We start from the raw sequence: 18,461 nt of genomic DNA on the forward strand, positions 1-18,461 counted from the left end.
CTCACGCGACGGCAGCTAAGAGAAACAATAATAATAATAATAATAATAATAATAATAATAATAATAATAATAATAATAATAATAATAATAATAATAATAATAATAATAATAATAAATCTTTTTTTTGCACATAATATGTGCAGAACAAAGAAACGGGCCTGTCAAAGCCTCTAGACGCTTGAGGGACTTGGCCCAGCAAAGTCAGCAGACGGACGTGCAATGAAAACATAAAATATGTATATAGCATCAACACAACATATCAAAATTATACTAACACGAAATAAATAGTGACCAAGGTGTAACAGGATAGATTATTATTATTATTATTATTATTATTATTATTATTATTATTATTATTATTATTATTATTATTATTAATATTATTATATTATTATTATTATTATTATTATTATTATTATTATTATTATTATTATTATTATTATTATTATTATTATTATTGATTGATTGATTGATTGATTATTATTATATTATTATTATTATTATTATTATTATTATTATTATTATTATTATTATTATTATTATTATTATTATTATTATTATTATTATTATTATTATTATTCCAACATGGCGCCCAGTAAGGACGCATGTGTGCTGTGCTCCCGTCCGTTTTTTGGTAAGCAGCAGTTTTTTCGTTGTGCCGACTGCAACAAACGTGTACACGCGAAGTGTGTCACTTGGAGTGACGACGAGCTGCAGCTTTTGAAGTCCGGCTCGCGACCATTCATGTGCAATCTGTGTTTGTCGTCTTGCGGCGGTGCTAAGCCTAGCGACGGTGGCGAGTCAGCGGCTGCATTCCTTTCTTCCACGGCCCACCAGCCCCATCACCCGACCGACCCGACCGGTTCCCTCGCTTCCTCCCCGACGGGCGAACCTGACGGTGCGCTTGCCTCGCTTCGGGCTCTCCTCCTCGACGCACTTGAGGGAATCTCGTTTCTGAGCGACGAGGTCGCCCAGCTGCGGGAGGAGAATGAGCGCCTTCGTGGTGACAACTCGCGGGCGCTCGCTCTCCAGGCCGAGGTCGTTGCCTCTCTGCGGGCTGATGTTCGCAGCCTACGCGAGGAGCTTGCGAGGCGCCCTGCTTCATCGCAGCGTGATCCGCCTTTCGTCGAGCCCCTGTCCGCGAGCATTCCTTCCCGTATGCTCCAGCCATCCAAGAGCTACTCTGCTGCCCTTCACAGTGGGATGGCACCCGTTGATTTGGCTACCTGCCCGACATCTGTATCTGTTCCCCCACTTATAGTTAATTCGCCTGAGGCGCAGAAGAAGCACCGTAGCCCAGCCATCACTGGCTCGTCGAGCTCATCCAGTCTGAACGTCGCCAGACCTCAGAAGCGCCCGAAGGCTATTTTTGTCTCCAAGCTGTGCCCCGAAACAACGTCGGCTGATTTAACGAACCATCTGAAGTCCGTGAACGTCACCCCCCTTTCCTGCCGGCAGTTGAAAACGAAATATGACTCCTACTCGTCCTTCTACCTCACAGTCAGCGCGGAATTCTACGATCAGCTAGTTGACCCTTCGATGTGGCCTACGGGCTGCATCTTCAAGGCTTTTCGTGGAAAACTCCTGGATGGTATGTTACATCCTTCCGAGCTGACGGTTGATTGCAGTCAACCCTAACTTGGATATATATTACCAAAATGCCCGAGGTCTTCGGACTAAGGGACCTGTATTTTTTTCCAATGTTTTAGCCTCTTGTTATTCGGCTGTTGTAATTACTGAGACCTGGCTGTCTAGCGAAGTTAACTCACGTGACTTCTTTCCTAATAACTATTCTGTTTTTCGAAGTGACCGCCCTGAATCAGCTTCTAAACAAAAGGGAGGGGGTGTGCTCATTGCTATTGACGGTTCCGTGCAGTGCGTTCGGCGTTCCGACCTGGAAACCACCGAAGAATCTGTCTGGTTAGAGCTAACTTTAACTCGACATCAAAAACTCTTATTGGCAGCTTTCTATATTTCCCCTAATCTGCCTCCTCCTGCCTACAATGATGTACTACATTCTATTGAATATGTTATCACTTCTCATAGCAAGCACAAACTGCTCATTTTAGGGGATTTTAATACTCCAGGTATTAACTGGAATACCTTTACATATTCGCACAACAATCATTATGTAGTTAGTAAGTGCAACCGGCTTTTAGATTTCATAGCTTTTAACACCTTGCAGCAACACAATTTAATTGAAAACTGTTGTGGTAATGTTCTTGACATCTGTTTATCTAATTTTGAAAATGTTCGTGTCTCGACATCTGACATCTCACTTACTCGCTGTGACAAATTTCATCCTCCAATTCTAATAACGGCTTCGGTTTCTGTCCCACCTTCTGCTAATTCAAATTGTGCGGGGAATTCCCCCCGTTTCGCTTATGCACTTGGCGACTATGTTGGTCTCTTCGGTTTTTTCTCTTCTGTCGACTGGTCCGTTTTAAACGAAATCAGCGATGTTGACGAACAAGTCAGTCGCTTCACTGAAATAGTTCTCAATGGTATGCGCCAGTACATACCTATGCACACTCCTACTCGTAGCAAGTTTCCGTTCTGGTTTTCCAAGGAACTTAGAACAGCGCTGAAACTTAAGGAGCGGGCCCACCATAAAGCGAAACGCCCTGGGCTGGATACATGGGCAGATGAATTTCGCCGCTTGCGTTCCCTTTGCAAACGCCTGTACAAGCGTGATCATGAGTCCTATCTTGAATATTTAGAGAATAGTGCCTCTAATCGTCCTACTGAATTCTGGAGATACGTTCGCAAACGCTCGAATAAATCTGATAGTCATATTCACTTAGTTGACTCTCATGGGAATGAAATTCGGAACGTCGCTGACGGCTTTGCTCAACACTTTTCCTCCGTGTACAAATCTCCACGTTGCGATTCCGTATGCCTTCCAGCTGGCGCACCTAATTCCGTTCTTCTTGACGAGAAGTTAGTAAGTGAGAGTCTTAAGTGTTTGAAACCATCTTTGTCCCCTGGACCTGATGGCATTCCAGCCGCCATAATAAAAGCCTTCAATAGTACCTTCGTCCCTGTTTTAACCACGATATTTAATAACTGTTTGAAAAATTCTGCCTTTCCCCGCGTGTGGAAAACGGCGCGTGTTTTCCCTGACTTCAAATCAGGAAACAAATCTGATGTTTCGAACTACCGCCCCATTTCTCTTCTTTGTGCAACCTCTAAGCTTTTTGAATTAGCTTTGCACAAAGTACTTTCCTTCCACCTCAAACATGTAATCATACATAATCAGCATGGTTTCATAAAAGGTCGTTCTACTACAACTAACCTTGTGACTTTTATGACGTATACATCAGCTGAAGTCCTTCAGAGGAGTCAGGTAGACGCTGTGTACTGTGATTTGAGCAAAGCTTTCGACGTTGTTACTCACTCTTTACTTCTTCAAAAGCTTCTGCTGCTTGAGATCGACGTTTCAATTGTAGCCCTCTTACGCAACTATCTTCTTGATCGGTCCTGCTTTGTCAGTGTAAATGGACAGACCTCATTTGTTTACACTCCAACCAGCGGAGTTCCTCAGGGCTCGGTATTAGTCCCGCTTCTGTTCTCTGTTTTTATCAATGACGTTTCCTCCGTGGTCAAAAACTCCTCGTTTCTCCTTTATGCGGACGATATAAAAATGTTCAAGGCAATACATACTCTTCATGATTGCTTGTCATTGCAATCGGACATATCCGCCTTCTCTGATTGGTGCTTGAAGAATGGGCTCACTCTCAATTCATCTAAAACCAAGGTTGTCTCATTTACTCGTAAAACGCACAGTCTTCTCTACTCTTATTCTGTGAATGGTAGGCCGCAGCCCAGGGTTGATGAAATTAATGACCTCGGCGTACTTTTCGACCGTAGCCTCAGCTTCTCCTCTCATACAAAACGCATTGCTCTACGGGCTATGCGTACACTCGGCTTCATCTGCAGGCTTTCGAGAGAGTTTCGATCCCAACTCCCTTTCTTAAAGCTCTACCTCTCCATATGCTTGCCGCTTTTGGAATATGCGTCTGTTGTTTGGAACGGCACTTGCCAGTCGAACTGTGAAAAAATCGACAGAGTTCAGCTAAAGTTTTTACGCATATTTCAACATCGGTTTTCTTGCAAAACTTCCAGCTCTCGTCCCAGACGGAGTAACTCACTGCAGCTTCCTTCTCTTAGCTGCCGTCGCGTGAGGGCAGATATAATTTTCTTGTATAAACTTCTTCATGGTCACATTCTATGCCCTCAGCTCCTAGCGCGTATCCTTTTGCGTGTACCGCGAAAGAGCATAAGGGAATTCAGACCATTCCAAGTTTCTGCGCTCCTGCACTCCCTCTCCCCTCTGGACAGAATGCAGAAGTTGTTTAATTCTCTTTGTCCTCACCTTGATATATTCGAAAATTCTCTCCCCTCCTTTATGTTGAATGTCCGTGACGTTCCACTTTGAGCACTCTTTTTCTCATACATAACTTCCCCTTTCATGCATTTTGTCTTTACTACACTTGTGCGTTTGCACCGGTATTATATTGTTTTTTTCTCTCCTTAATTGTACATCACGTGTACTTGTTTTCATTAATATTATTTCTTTAATACTGTGTACTCACGCCTGATTGTCTGTAACGCGTTCACTAATTACATTTCTTATTGTGTATGATTGTATTTCTAGCTTGTATTTCAGAGATCTCTTATTCGTTCATATTAGTATTGGCTTTATTCTTGTTTGTATTTTGATATATGCTGTACTTAGCTGTTATCGGTCGTTCTTGTGTTCATTCTCTTTGTTTATTTGTTTTATTAGTTATTTATATGTCTGTTGCCTGTTCTAGCTGTTTTCATTTACTGCTGTTCTCGCTGTTTCCTTGTTTTCGCTTTTTTGCTTCATGCTTGCTGTCACGCCTAGTTTATGTGTCTTTTTTTTCTATCGCCTTGACTGCTGCATTACCTCCCCTGAGTGTCTTCCTTTGTAGTGAAATAAATGTACATTTTGTGCGTGTGAATGGTGTACCAGCACCAAGACCTTTGGGTTGTTCCTGTGCACCGAAAAAATAAAGATTGATTGATTGATTGATTGATTGATTGATTATTATTATTATTAAGAACAATGTACAAATTGAGGCCTTTCAAAGCTAAGGAAGGCTTGAGGGGCAGTGCCTGGCAGTCGGCGTCGTCGACAGCATCGGTACACATAATCTGCACATACACATAACATACATAATTACGCGCTTAATCAAGGACACTCACAAATATTGGAGGACATAATTAGATTCAGAAAAACATTGACATAATCTTACTACAAGAACGCCCGAACAATCGGTTGACCGGTGTCTCGGAAAACGAGAAACACGAAACAATCTCTTCCACATAAATATGAATTAAGCCAAGGTCTCCAGTGCTGAGAGGGCTGCAAAGGTCAATTCTCATAGATTCAAAAGCAAACCACACGCAAAAATTGAAAACACTATATAAAAGTGCTATATATAAGTATATAGATTATAGCGCAAGAATACTACAGTCAAAAGATGGGGCACATTGCAAACTGTAGTGCCATCACTAAGAGTCTAGACGATGTCAGGGTTCAAAGTCCTCATCTCCTCTATTTGTGAGCCTATCCAGTTCGCTGTCGGATGGAAGAAACCTAAAATGATTGGAGGGCTACCCTGTGCAATATATTCTGTAGGTTTTCTGGGAGCGAGAGGTGCTTAAGCTTAAGAATGTCCAGTTCCGGTTCAATGACGAGGATGTGATTATTTTTCACCTGGAACTTTCCTGAGCTCACTTTTTTAGGCTTGCTTACCGCTGCTTGCATGCCGCCATCCACTCATGGGACATTCAGAACTTCACAATCAAACAATTCGCTGAGGTCATGACATCATGTAGAACATTTCGGAAGTCCCAAGCACTATAGGGATGGCCGGCAAGGCTGGAATGAAAAAAAAAATGTCGTTGTGAACCAATCTACTAGCGTGGCAGAAGAGCGGGGATGGTACTGTAAGCATTATGCTGGCGGACGCCGTAGCAGCGCCTCGGTTAAAGGCTGAATGGTCCATTTCTACGGAGAACATTATTAAAACGTCGGCACTCAGGTTGATCTCTTCCGTTTTCGGCTTCTCGACCTACCCAGTTTTTCGCCTAATACTACACAATTTTTAAAAATAGGCTTTTTTATAGGCATGATTTACTGTAGGCTACATGCATCTCGATAATTAAGGAGCCTAAAAGTAACAGTTAAAAAGTTAAGTATTGAATAATAGTTAACCATGCTGCTAGTTACGACATAGTCATATTCCGATGTTCTACACTGTTGGCTATGCAATGCGGAAAAAGCTGTCTTCTATTTTTAAAAATCGTATTTTTATAACTTACGTAAAATCTTATAGGTGAAACACCCTGTATATGTCCATGTAGGTGCCGTTCCTCATGTCTTTACATCGTGGGATAGGGTGACCAGGCTGGGAAATTTTCCAGTTTGCTCTTTTTTCACGTTTATATCGGCAATTGAACAGTTAAAAGCCCCGCTCTAGTTCTATTTGAGGATTATGAAGCGAAGCTGTTATTGATGGTGATTATTCAAAAGCTATATTTTTGTGACTCCAAAGGGCTCTAAACTTTCGCCGCTTTCATAGACGCCGGTTATGTAAACTTCGAATAGTTTCCTATCGCACGTTTGTCGAGGCACTGCTGCCTTTATGGTCTGCGGAAGATCGCTTACAACCTAAACCTTGAGGTGAAACCCACTCCGTTAAGAGTACTCTCACTTCTGCCATCCAAGCGCTATAGGTGACAAGGCTTATCATAGATACGTGGGAGCTGTCCAGATTTTTGAAAAAGCTTCCTTGGCTACGTTTGATATTGGCGTCCTCGGCTCAATCTAGTAGCTGAGCGCTTTTACAGGTTGTGAAAGATGACGAATATCAACTTTTTGGGTAGCTGGCAGATTATGCAATTGTTCACGACAGCCGAATGGCTTTTAACAGCTCACTGTTCTATGCTTGCATCTGACACTATAGGTACACCAGTACGATTGACCCTTTAAAGTTCGCTGAGGGTTAAGTCCGCTCGTACCATGGGCACACCCACTGGAAGGAAGCAAGCTGCTCGTTCGCGGCGCATTCCTGCATTACTGCCTACGACAAAAAGCAGTAGTCGCTAGTGTATTCCTCTTCAGGTATTCAACACCTCTATTTTTGTTAAAAGCATTGAACTGGTATTTCATACAGATAGCTAAGAATGCCAGTATTAGAGCAGCAAGCATAGAAAAAATTACGGCGGACACTTAGTGTACAACTTAATTTGAAAGCGAAAGCATTGCTTTTACCTTACTTTATTTTTATTTATTATTTGTTTTCTTTTTATTTATTCTTTGTTTTCCTCTTGCTTTCTAATAAAACACCTGCTCATTAGCACAAAGTCGTAATGCGACGCATACATTAGGTTCACCTTTGTTCGCAAAGAGCAACGCGTTTTGAGGCCTAATGGATTACGTGCTCGCCTAACTATTCGAAACTCTTAGGTTCAAGAAATTTAATTCTTCTTTGGTGCATCGGTGTCGTCTTCTGAATTTTTGGGGCCACTTTTGCTGCCAACGATGACAACGCTGGTTTTGTTGCAGATCAGCACTACACTGGTTTCGATTAAAATACGGCACTTAAAACACAGGCCCCTGGAGCGCGCAAAAAGGCATAAGTAGTCAAAGTAAACATTTCTCCACCTTGAGGATTTGTAATAGCAAGGGATCACATAACTTTAACAGGCCTGTCGGCCACAGAGCTATCAAAGGCAATTAAACAGCAATGCGCACTATGCGCGCTTCAAAATTAGAAAACTACATCGCTGCTCTTGGATGCCTCGAAGAGCTTCTCACTGCATTATTATCATTGCTCAGGTGTTTCGGAACCGAAACTCCGCAGCCCCCGCTGGGTATGTTCGTCGATTCCCGAGAGCCGCTGGCTGGAGCCCCTGGCTCATATGTGCTCGGTCGGAGTACCACGTCCAACAACGTCCTCTCACCCGTTCTGTTCAAGGAAGCCCTCCAACACGTGCCCAAGGGTGCAGTTGTAATCGATATCGGTCCACACTGCCTCATGCTGGTAAGGGCTACCTTACACAATTCTCCGAACTGAACTGTAGGAATCAGCATTTTAGTGCATGGAGGCTGCCTATAGAAAATAATTAATTAGTACCTCACTCTTGAGCATCTAGCTCGTAGCACCCTTCCCCACACAAGTAAGGGTATTTAGAGAACTGCTATCAAAGGGGTTGAATAAAAGAAATTTATACCCACTGTTACCTTCCCGTATAGATGTTCTTATTTTGTCTTACCGGTTTGACAGTATGAGAATTTTCATTGTGAAATTCGGTGTTTTCGAATGTGGTCATTTAATATTTATATAGAAGCGAAATTACATCTCTTCCAGTAGTGATCTGCTCACTTCTTTATGTTGTGTTGCTGTTGTACCGATCTTATTCCTGTAATGTCTAATCCGCTGCTTGTTTGATGGGTGAGGCGCACTCATGAGGCAACGTAATGCGCTTCGCCACGTCACCTTCGGAACCGTTTTTTCTCAACTACACTTTAATATATTGCAAAATATTATTCTACACGTTCAATGGCCCTTCTGGAAATGGTTAGTGGACCATATTGCAGGCAAAATAAGATAATCGCACAGAATTTTGACAATTCACTGTTCATGGTTTCACACTGTTGTCTTTTTATTTTTATCCGGAGGCAATAAAATATGGTCTGAATTTCAGCACGGCAAGGATTTGTTTGCGCAGAGTCATGAAGTTTTGAACTGGTGGAGGGGAATCACGGCGGGGAGGGGGAACGGTGAACGCAATGGGTGTGTGTGTGTGTGGGGGGGGGGGGGGGGGGGTTTACGGTGTCTCATCTTCGTTCGTTCTTGTGGTTTGCATGGTTTTCCACTTTTTTTTTCACCAGTTCAAGTATGCACCAACAAGCCCAAAAAGAGGTGTTGATAGAGTCATCACCACCCACTCAAGGATGGTGTCGCATAAAAAACATTAATAATTGGGCTATACTTAAAACTCCCGCTCATTTCAAGAAGCAGCATGGCCAGAAAAAGTTCCTGCCATGGCCTGCAACTTTTGAGCTCCGCATTACCCTTCTTTTCTGTACGTAAATATAAACGCTACTTGTTATCTTTCAACGGAATACAGCCCCTCTTGAGGCGTGCCCTCGGGTCCGACGCCAGCTGCCTAGGCCTGATGAAGCGCCATGAGGACAACACGCAGTTCTTCCTCGAGTCCTTGGGGAAGCTTCACTCGCTGGGGGTGAAGCTGGACCTGTCGCCTCTGTATCCATCGGTGCCGCTGCCCGTGCCACGTGGCACGCCGAGCATCGCGCACCTTGTTAGCTGGGACCACTCCCAGACTTGGACAGTCGCTCGATGGAATGACTTCTACACTTTAACACAAGTAATACACGCGCCACCTGTTTTTATTGGAGTTTTAATCGTCAGCAAAGTATGTAGAATGCAAGTGCATAGCCAAACAATATCTCTCTTTCCTCGTACCGACCATTTCCAGATTACATACGACTTGCTTTGACAACAGTAAAATAGAAAATCAAGATGGTTATAGCGAACTATTCTATTCTGAATCTATTGTATTTTTGTTTCTTTCGCTCTTTAAAGCCACGCCCATGCCATTGCTGGCCGTGAGTCAGTGACGATATCGGGGCTTCTTTCCGCGATGGTAATTAGCCCCAACAATGTAGACAGGTGTAGCATAACGGAGACGTACTAGTGGATACATATTCGCCAACTCCCACGAGTCTGCTGCCGACGTGCAGGTATTCACCTTGGCACATGAGCACCGTGCATAAGCTCTAAATGATTTTATGATCTACGCCTACACTTGTGCGTTCCGTCATTTCTAATTGAAACCAAGTATAGGTGTTCGTTTCTTAGCCATTCAGCAGGACACTTAAGCCCTTCCTTAAGCTCTAAATTGGTGTGTAGACATTTTAGCTGTTAGGGGTGGGGTAAGAGCTACACCAAACGGCTGAGAACCTAACCCCATCCCCGGGTTACTTTTAGCAAAGAACGTACGTCTCCGCAGTACACGTAATTTACAGATTCTAGACTTTACAACAGCAGAATTTTCTAGCATTGTAGTGACGCACTATCGTAGCAAATGCCGCACCAACTGGGCGCTAGTTCAGCATGCTACATGGTTGGGTAGGTTTCGAAATCGTTTTTTTTTTTTGCGCCGCTCGCGGTACGTGCACTGGTGCCCATTTCTCTCTGGGTTCCGCTAGCGACACGCGCTATGTGTTTTACTTGTGTGGCTGAGCATGGTGCTAGGAGCGCCGCAAAAAATTCGTTTTGCTCTAGTAAACCAGAATGAAAATAAGAAACTGTTAGGTAATCAAAGTAGAATAGTTACACATCGCGAGCAACTTTCTTTAGGTTCACGCAATAACAAAAGTTGTGGTTTTAACAAAACAGAATGAAACTCCAAAAAATTCGACAATTTCAAAAAGGAAATGAGCTATGTGCTCCTTAACATACTAAGAGTTCCCTTAAGCTTTAAAAACTGCAGGCCTGCATGCGAGTTCACCAAGTACTGCTTTTCTGTGTATGAAATACGTAAATTTCTATGAATACGGCAATACAGAAATATTTAATGTTTGCGTCATTTTAAGATCTGTAATTGACGCAAACATTGACCTCGTTGTCACTACGATTCTGTTTAAGTAAGAACTATTGACAAATGTTTCTGCTCGAGGTACCATCATCATTATCCGCCTAGCAACCTCCACTGTACGACAAAAGTCCATCTCATTCAAGCAAGAGCGGTACAACTAACCGCACTAGGAAGAGCACGGCACGTGCGCATACTACCAACTGCATATTTTACCGGAAAGATGCATATTTATGACACCAAACTGAGACACGTGAAACATCTCATAATAGCTTCGAAAACAGCCGGCAACACGAAGGCATTCAAACCCAAGGTAAGCCTTCTAATTGCTTAATTTTTGTTTATCCTAATCACTTAATCTAATCATTATTCATGGGTTTGCAAGCCCTTGTGTTGCCAGCTTTTTTCGAGGTGATCAAGCGATGTGTCGCGTGCCTGTGTTTGGTGTTATTAATATGAAATTTTCGGTAAAATAAGCACTTGATAGTGTTTGCATGCATGGTGTTGTTTCTTGGGCTGTCTTTTTGCGCCGCTTTTCTCTTGCATCACACACAAACTCGCCCAACAATCCGTTTTTTTTAAGCCTGCCCGTATCTCTCCAATCAATCAGCCATGCCAGCTGCTGCTCCATTATCTGTGTAAAAATCCTAATCTCCACTGCATATCACGCTTTGTGCCACCCTCTGCTCTTTTTTTTGACGTTAAAGGTTGAAAATAATGTTATTCGAATTGTTCTTTCTAACTATAACCGAACAGCCAGCATAACGTTAATGAGTTCTAGCGTAGGCTTACCGTGTCTGTCATTGCACCGCCAAAGTTTTCTCATTTGCTTGTTTCATAAAATCTACAATCATGAGCCTTAACATTGTGAATTCATAATGTCGGCTACCTACAGGTCCTCACGGGTCGACAATCGACACAGTGTTGGCCTTCCCCTTTGGTGAACTAAAACTTTTTTATTATTCATTCTTTCAAAGCACATCTAAAGACCGGAACCAGCTTCGGCAGATATGCTATCTTTATCAGACTATGTTCTGGCAAGCATTATTCAAGTTTTTTCCCGATGTCAAATAAGTGCTTATTATTGTCTTTTCTACTGTTTTGTTATTAGTATTCGTTTCTTGTTTTCGCTTTTGATTAATTTTTGTCTTTGGTGTATCCTTGCTTTTTATAATACATGCACTCTTTTTAATGCTACGGTGATTGACGGTGTGTGAAATAGAGAAATAAATATTTATTGCCTTGAGGCATTAGGCGGCATGCAATGTTGGTTGAAAGAAAAGTACGGTTAAATTAACCCGAGATCGGCCGATCTAACGAAATGGAGGAGTGTGGGATTACATGATCCCTGCGCCCAAGCGGAACGTGCATGAAATATTCCTTGTACTCTCTTCTTTCCTTGCTCTTCTTGCTAGGTAGTACAGTTGAACCCGGAAATATGAACTCGAAGAAGTCAGCGAAGTAGCTCGAAATATAATTCGATATATCAAAATGGCGCTAAAAAAACCTTACCTCTAACCAAGAAGCAAAAGTACATTGAACCCACCCTTGATACTCGTTTCTTGCAGCAGCTTGCCACCCGCCGGCGCTGAAAAACTGCTTCTCATTGAACCCGCATTGGAAGATTTTTTTAGAGTGAAACACATTTATTGGACGTCCTGGTAGCCGCGGCTGGTAAGCCGGCGGAGCAGGCTGTTTACGTTGCTAGCCGGCCGAGCTGGTTGAAGAGAGCGTTCTCTGATGCGCGAGGAAGATCTTCATCTGCGGTTCTGGCGACGCCAGCGCCGCTACAGATGCTCCCCTCTAGCGCGATGCGCGATAAAAGAGAAAAAACAGTATGTAAAAGTTTGTACAGGTTCTCAAGTCCAGGACACAGCTTCTTGAAGGCTGGGTCAGAGCTGGGAAAGGCTGTCGGGCGGAAGAAAAGAGCTCTGGCGGTCGAGCCTGGCTGCCTCGCAATGGGCGAGGGGAGCCAAACGATAGGATGACGGAAGCACTAGGTGGGAAAAGTCATCGAGGAATGGGAGGCGAGCTAGGCGTTCTTCAGTCGGACAGCCTACGGCTGGGGCCGGCGGTTGGGGGGCAGTTTTGCACTGGCTCAGTTGGTGCGGACGAAGATATGGCGTGGGGAAGACATAGAAATGGAGCCGATGCCTCGGCCGCGGGCAATGGCGAAACAAGGCGGATGGCACTGAGCGTGAGGTCTGCGGCGTGGGGCACGTGCTGCCTTGCTAGGTAGTAGTCGAAACGGGCGACGGGGTGTACCGGATGGCTGCAAAAGTGAGCTCACCGTGGCGTTGGGACCGGTTGTTGGGGGCACAAGAAGCAAATCCGGGGAGTATTTGTTGGAATGGGAAGGATACGGTAGGGCCGAGTCCATAGAAGGTTTTGGATGGGGCACGCTGCAATGCATCGCAAGCATGCCACCACCTGCTGAGGCTGTCTCGTCTGTCGCGGAGGCACAGGCACTGCAAAAGGCGCCAGGTGGGCAGGGATGGGCGGCAGGCGTTTCAGGTGGCGCGTTAGGCGCGACAAGGCCCTGGGGAGGCGTCCATGCGTTCCGCGCGACAGGAAGGGCAGTTGAGCTCACTTTGTTGGGCCTTGAGGTAGCAGGCGAACTTGGGACTAGAAGCGAATTGAGGCCCGGGTCGAGAGAGGGTGCTGCCGGTGATGGCCCAAGGGCAGGCTCCACAGCTGGGAAGCAGGGCTGGACAGGAAGCACCCAGAGACGGGAGCTCGCAGGGGGATGGCCGTCCGTAGGGGCCGTTGGAGCAATCTTGGGAGAGAGGGGGTGTAGTACGAGACAGCTGGGTGTGAAGGTGGGCAAGAGACCAACGCGTGGTCACGTGGCACTTGCCGAACCGTGGATGGGGGCTCATTCGGTGGCGGCGACAGTGCAGAGACCGGTGTTTGGAGGGGCGCCGACGGAGTAGCGGTCGGGGAATAGCCGAAACAGCTCGGGTTGGGAATGCGGCCAGGGGTGGTGGGTCCAGTGGTGCCGCAGTTTCTGAGTCCGGAACAGCAGCGCAGAGAGTCGGAGGGAGGTCCAAGCCAAAATACGCCGTCAGGCCCTTCTTGAATTCGGCGTATATGTCGGCGCCAAGAGGCGGCAACCGCAGCTGTGCCAGGAGACCGGGTGGGAGTTCGCGGCTTGTGTGCTGATAGCGCAGCAGCTGGCTGGACACATTGTTGACATGAAAGTGCGAGTCCAACGGCGCCAGCCACAAAACGGGGTCCCTGGCATAAGAAGCGGGCAGGCCGGGCAGCCGAGGAAGGAAGGGGCGTTGATACGGCTGAAGGAGCTCACCGGATGTGATAGGAGGTGCGTACATTGCGATGAAAAGCTGCTGAAAGCCGGGTGCGAACAGTGGGCGTGCAGAGGCAAGGCCAAGTGGAGGGAGAGGATGGGCAGGAGCGCACAGCCGGTGGGAGCGGCGTTGCGTGCGTCGGGGCTATCGTCCGGTGTCACCAGAATGTGGAGGGTGAACCACATTTATTGGACGTCCTGGTAGCCGCGAACTGGTAATCCGGCGGAGCAGGCTGTTCACGTTGCTGACCGGCCGAGCTGGTTGACTTTGTTGTTGTTGTTGTTGTTGTTGACCTCACACAATGGCACATACCCACAAGGGGGATTGGCCATAACCAGGCGGTGACTATTTAAATGACCAGTTGCATGTGTCAAGCATGGGATGACCTACCAAAATTTGAATCGCACAGTTTCCGTAGACGAGGTGGTTGCAGGAGGTTAGGGGGGTCATACAAACTAAAATTTAGGCAAAGAAGGGGTAGGGATTACTATAAGTGACTGTAAAAACCGAAATACAGAAGCTGATAATGGGATGGGCAGGACAAAAGCTCATAATGGTAGACGTTTTGATTCTAGGAGATAATTTTGAACGGCAGAGCAAACATTCCCATTGGTATGGCCAAGCATAGAAGCGCCAAGAGACAGAACAACCGCAGAAGACAGGCGCAAATTGAGATTCTGTATTGGAACTTCTAATACTCGCCTCCTAATCGATGAGTAGCGACGGCAAAAAAGAAGAAAGTGCTCTATTGTTTCCGGCTCCGCACAATACGGACACAATGGGGAGATCGCCAGACCAGGCCTGTAGAGGTAAAAATTTAGTTGCGGCACCCGGCAACGAAGCCTCGTGAAGGAAACTTCAAGATTGCGCGATCGCCAGACTGAGCTTCTCCAAGGGAACAGCAGGTGCTGGAAGTCGTCCAAGGAAGTAAGCGCTGATGCGCCCAATTCGTTCATTACAGTGTATCGTCGAAAGCGTGCCGCCGTGATGTAAGCAGTTGTTGGAAGCGGGTCAACAATCGGTCCACTCAGGGCTGCCTTCGCTAAAGCATCAGCTGATTCATTTAATAGAAGATCCCTGTGCCCAGGAACCCAAAGAAATCGAATTGATGTGATGTGTGGAGGGATCAGGAATTTTAGTATCCGAAAGAGCTGCGATTCAGTGGACGCCGATAGGGAAGTGCATAAAGATAACGAGTCCGTAGTTATTATTACTGCTGAAAAATAAATTGGTACCTTGCGCACAGCGAGAACCACTGCTAGAAACTCAGCCAGATAGATAGGAGTAAAATCTTAGAGACGGAGAGAAAAGCTGGTTGAAGAGAGCGTTCTCTGATGCGCGAGGCAGATCTTCTTCATGAGCGGCGCTGGCGGTGCCAGCGCCGCTACAGGTTCTTTGAAAGTAGCCACTGCCTATCACATGTGTAATCCTGTTACGAGCACACTCTAAATCGGCTAATCGCTCATTAAACGAAGGTAAAGCTGTGCACCGCCAAGGTTTCTGCGCCGATTCAAGCGACGCATGCCAGGCGAGGACTACCATTAGGTTTAGCTAATTAGGTTGTCCTCACCGCAAGACAACAATGTGGCTTGAAAATGAATATAAGAGATTCAAAACCACCCTCTAGCACTACTTACGTTAAGCTTGGCATACGGTTGAACAGAGCAAGCGTTGCCAGCAGGTGACCATGACTGCGCAGTCGACAATACGCGAAAAGTGATCGAAGAGTTTCGTTAGGAGAAGCCCCACTCGGAGGGTAAGCGCGGGCAGTTAAGTGTACGGCGTGAACGCTGAAATTCGAGCTAAATACCGCACGCGATTTTCCTTTACTTTTACGCAAGATATTAAAGGGGGTAACATGTGTCGTCGATACAGCAAATAACATTAAGCATATCAGTTCGATATATCTCGGCTCGACTGTATTCCTTACTTAATGCATTGCAATATGTTGGGAAATTTTTATACAAAATGCCTAAGGCCAGAGCCAGATTATTAACCCCCACTATTGGTCAAGATAATTTGATGCGTAAAAAAAAGTGACAGTCGCTCAATAATTGCGTTCATGGAAATTTAAATGACCCGTGAAGAAATCGAGGTACACTAGAGCTCCACCTGAAGAACATGACACGATGGTGTTATTAGCTCTCTACAGCGGAAAGTGGTCCAATTTGCACGTTACTTCGGAGAAACTGACACTGTCAGACAAGACACCCACGGCTTCCCTTTAACCAAGTAATACAAGCCGGCCTCGACGGCATAAGGCTAGCGTGTCTGACTGGATCCTAGGGGCACGAGTTTGATGCCCACCTTACCCCAATTTTCTTTTCAGGCATGAAATTTTCTTTAGAACCTTACATGTCATAATGTCGTTTGAGAGTTGTGTTGTGACCTTAAAATCACGATTTGTGTGATGTTTTGATGAATTTTCAAATCCGCCACTCCACGTGAGATGTCTCTACCGTTTCGACCCATCAGCATTTTTTCGCACGCCGCCGGTACCCCGGGTTCGCCGCTAAACGGGAGCCTTAACTCAAGCGCATTAGAAAATAAAGTAAAGCTATAGAGCTTCCACGGAAACTGCTTAGTTAGAGAAAACTCGTCCCGACTCCGAGTTCGAACCTGGGACCGTCGCCTCACCAGAGCGATCGCTCTACCCATTTAGGTTACCGGGTGGGCTATCATCTGATAGGGCAAGAGCGACTCTGATCAATAACTCGAAGTGGAAACAGCGCTGGGAAAATGTTACTAAAGCTGTAAATCTTACAATGACATAAATGAGTTATAAATGAACGTATTCAACCGCGTATAACCAACCAGTTACTATTTCGGTTGTCGGGCCACTGGCGCCAACACTTCGCTAAAGGAGATGACTATAGAGCAAAAAGCTCACATATTTCAAGATAAAAGGAGCCCTGCAACAAAGCGGCAAAGTCGGCGCGACGAGAGTAATAGGCTACAGAACTCGCATGCTGACCATGCACTGCAATATTGGCGATACGCACAAAACAGCATTTGTCAGAGACAGTGCTATTGTGTCTGTTTCATATAAATGTATAACACCTGCCGCTTGCTAGCATATCTATTCACGATTGTTGACGGCGCGGGAAAAGTAATTAGGAAACGGGCGATGGCAAAGGGTATAGAATAACTGGTTTGCACCACTCTCTCCCTCAATGCCGGGACATTTGAAGTGGTTGCTTTCACAAAGCATTTGGTTACTTTTGTCGCTTCCGAAAAGTTTTAACGTTAAAATACTAATTTTTCTTTAAAAAACGGCATTTGTACTGTTCACGTCACCAGTGAATGAAGCCCCCTTAATTAAGTGACATCGAATTGTTCACGACAGTTGTCTATAATATTTGATAGCTCGGAATACAGCAAAACCTCTCTACGCAGTCTTCCGAAAAAGTTATCGAAGTAGACATGGAGGCCAACGAGAACGAAGCCTACTTGGCTGATCACCAGATTGATGGACGGGTGCTGTTCCCGGCGGCCGGGTTCATCATGCTAGCCTGGCAGTTCTTGGCAACACGACTCGGCAAGACCTTCGACCTGGTTCCTGTAGTGTTAGAAGACGTGACCTTCCACCGAGCCATCATTATGCACAAATGCAGTGAGCCAGCTCTTTGTTTCTTTTAAGTATTTTGAGGGTTATGACCTGGTTAAAATCGTGAAAGGCGGTGATTCAAATACAGTGGCGCATTAAAGTTAACCTGTAATGGCACTTTATAGCGTGCTGCAAGTCAAAAAACCTTTAAAACAGTTTTCCAGACATTTTCATTTCTGATTTCTAGGGAAATAGTGTCATACACGCCAGACTAAACCTGTACTATTGGAGAGAAGCTGTATTCGCAAATGAAAAATTAGCATGATCACGGAGTTTTGATGCGCTTAGAATCATATCAGTAATACAGTATGTTGTAGATAGTCCTGTTAATAAAATGACAACGTAATGCGAGACAGACATGCGCATATAATGATTGATTTTTTCCAAGGAGCCCAGCTGATGTGTTTTTTTTTTCAATCGGCAGCGATAGCTATGAAGCTACGCTGTTTGGACGCTAAGCCTATGGGCGCCGAATCCAATCCCGGCCCCATGAGACACACACTTCGATGAATGCAAAATGCCAAAAAGCCCGAGTGGGTTGCGGTGCTAGTGCGCGTTAAAAGACCCCTGGTGCTTAAAATTATTGCACTCCCATTCGTTACGGCTTCTCCCTTAGTTAGTGGCTTTTTATTAATAAAACAACAATTTAAGGAGAAAATGTTGCTAGCAACGGCATCTGCCATCAAAACTTGAAGCACCTGAGGTGCGGAAAGCGGGAATAAAAGGGCAGGGCGAGGAAAAAGAAAGGGGGACTGATAGTGAGAAAGGACTGTGGAAGGAAGTATTATACACTATGTACAAATACAGAGCCGTAGACCATGTACACTTTTGTGGCGTGGAACTCAATGCCATACCGCAGCTTCGTTGTCAGATCTCTTGCTCACAAAACA

The 18,461-nt window shown here is 45.2% G+C and overlaps 1 pseudogene across 1 annotated transcript in view; it reads left to right on the plus strand.

Annotated features, from left to right (window-relative positions):
• The window catches only part of LOC144121827 (fatty acid synthase-like), a 107,201-nt pseudogene that overhangs the window by 25,135 nt on the left and 63,605 nt on the right, over positions 1–18,461 (plus strand). Inside the window, exons 10-12 of the transcript XR_013312711.1 lie at positions 7,874–8,078; positions 9,169–9,426; positions 17,361–17,577. The product of XR_013312711.1 is annotated as a fatty acid synthase-like (transcript). The remainder of the gene's footprint in view (positions 1–7,873; positions 8,079–9,168; positions 9,427–17,360; positions 17,578–18,461) is intronic.

Source organism: Amblyomma americanum, chromosome 2 (assembly GCF_052857255.1).
Source record: "Amblyomma americanum isolate KBUSLIRL-KWMA chromosome 2, ASM5285725v1, whole genome shotgun sequence".
NCBI lineage: Eukaryota > Metazoa > Arthropoda > Arachnida > Ixodida > Ixodidae > Amblyomma > Amblyomma americanum.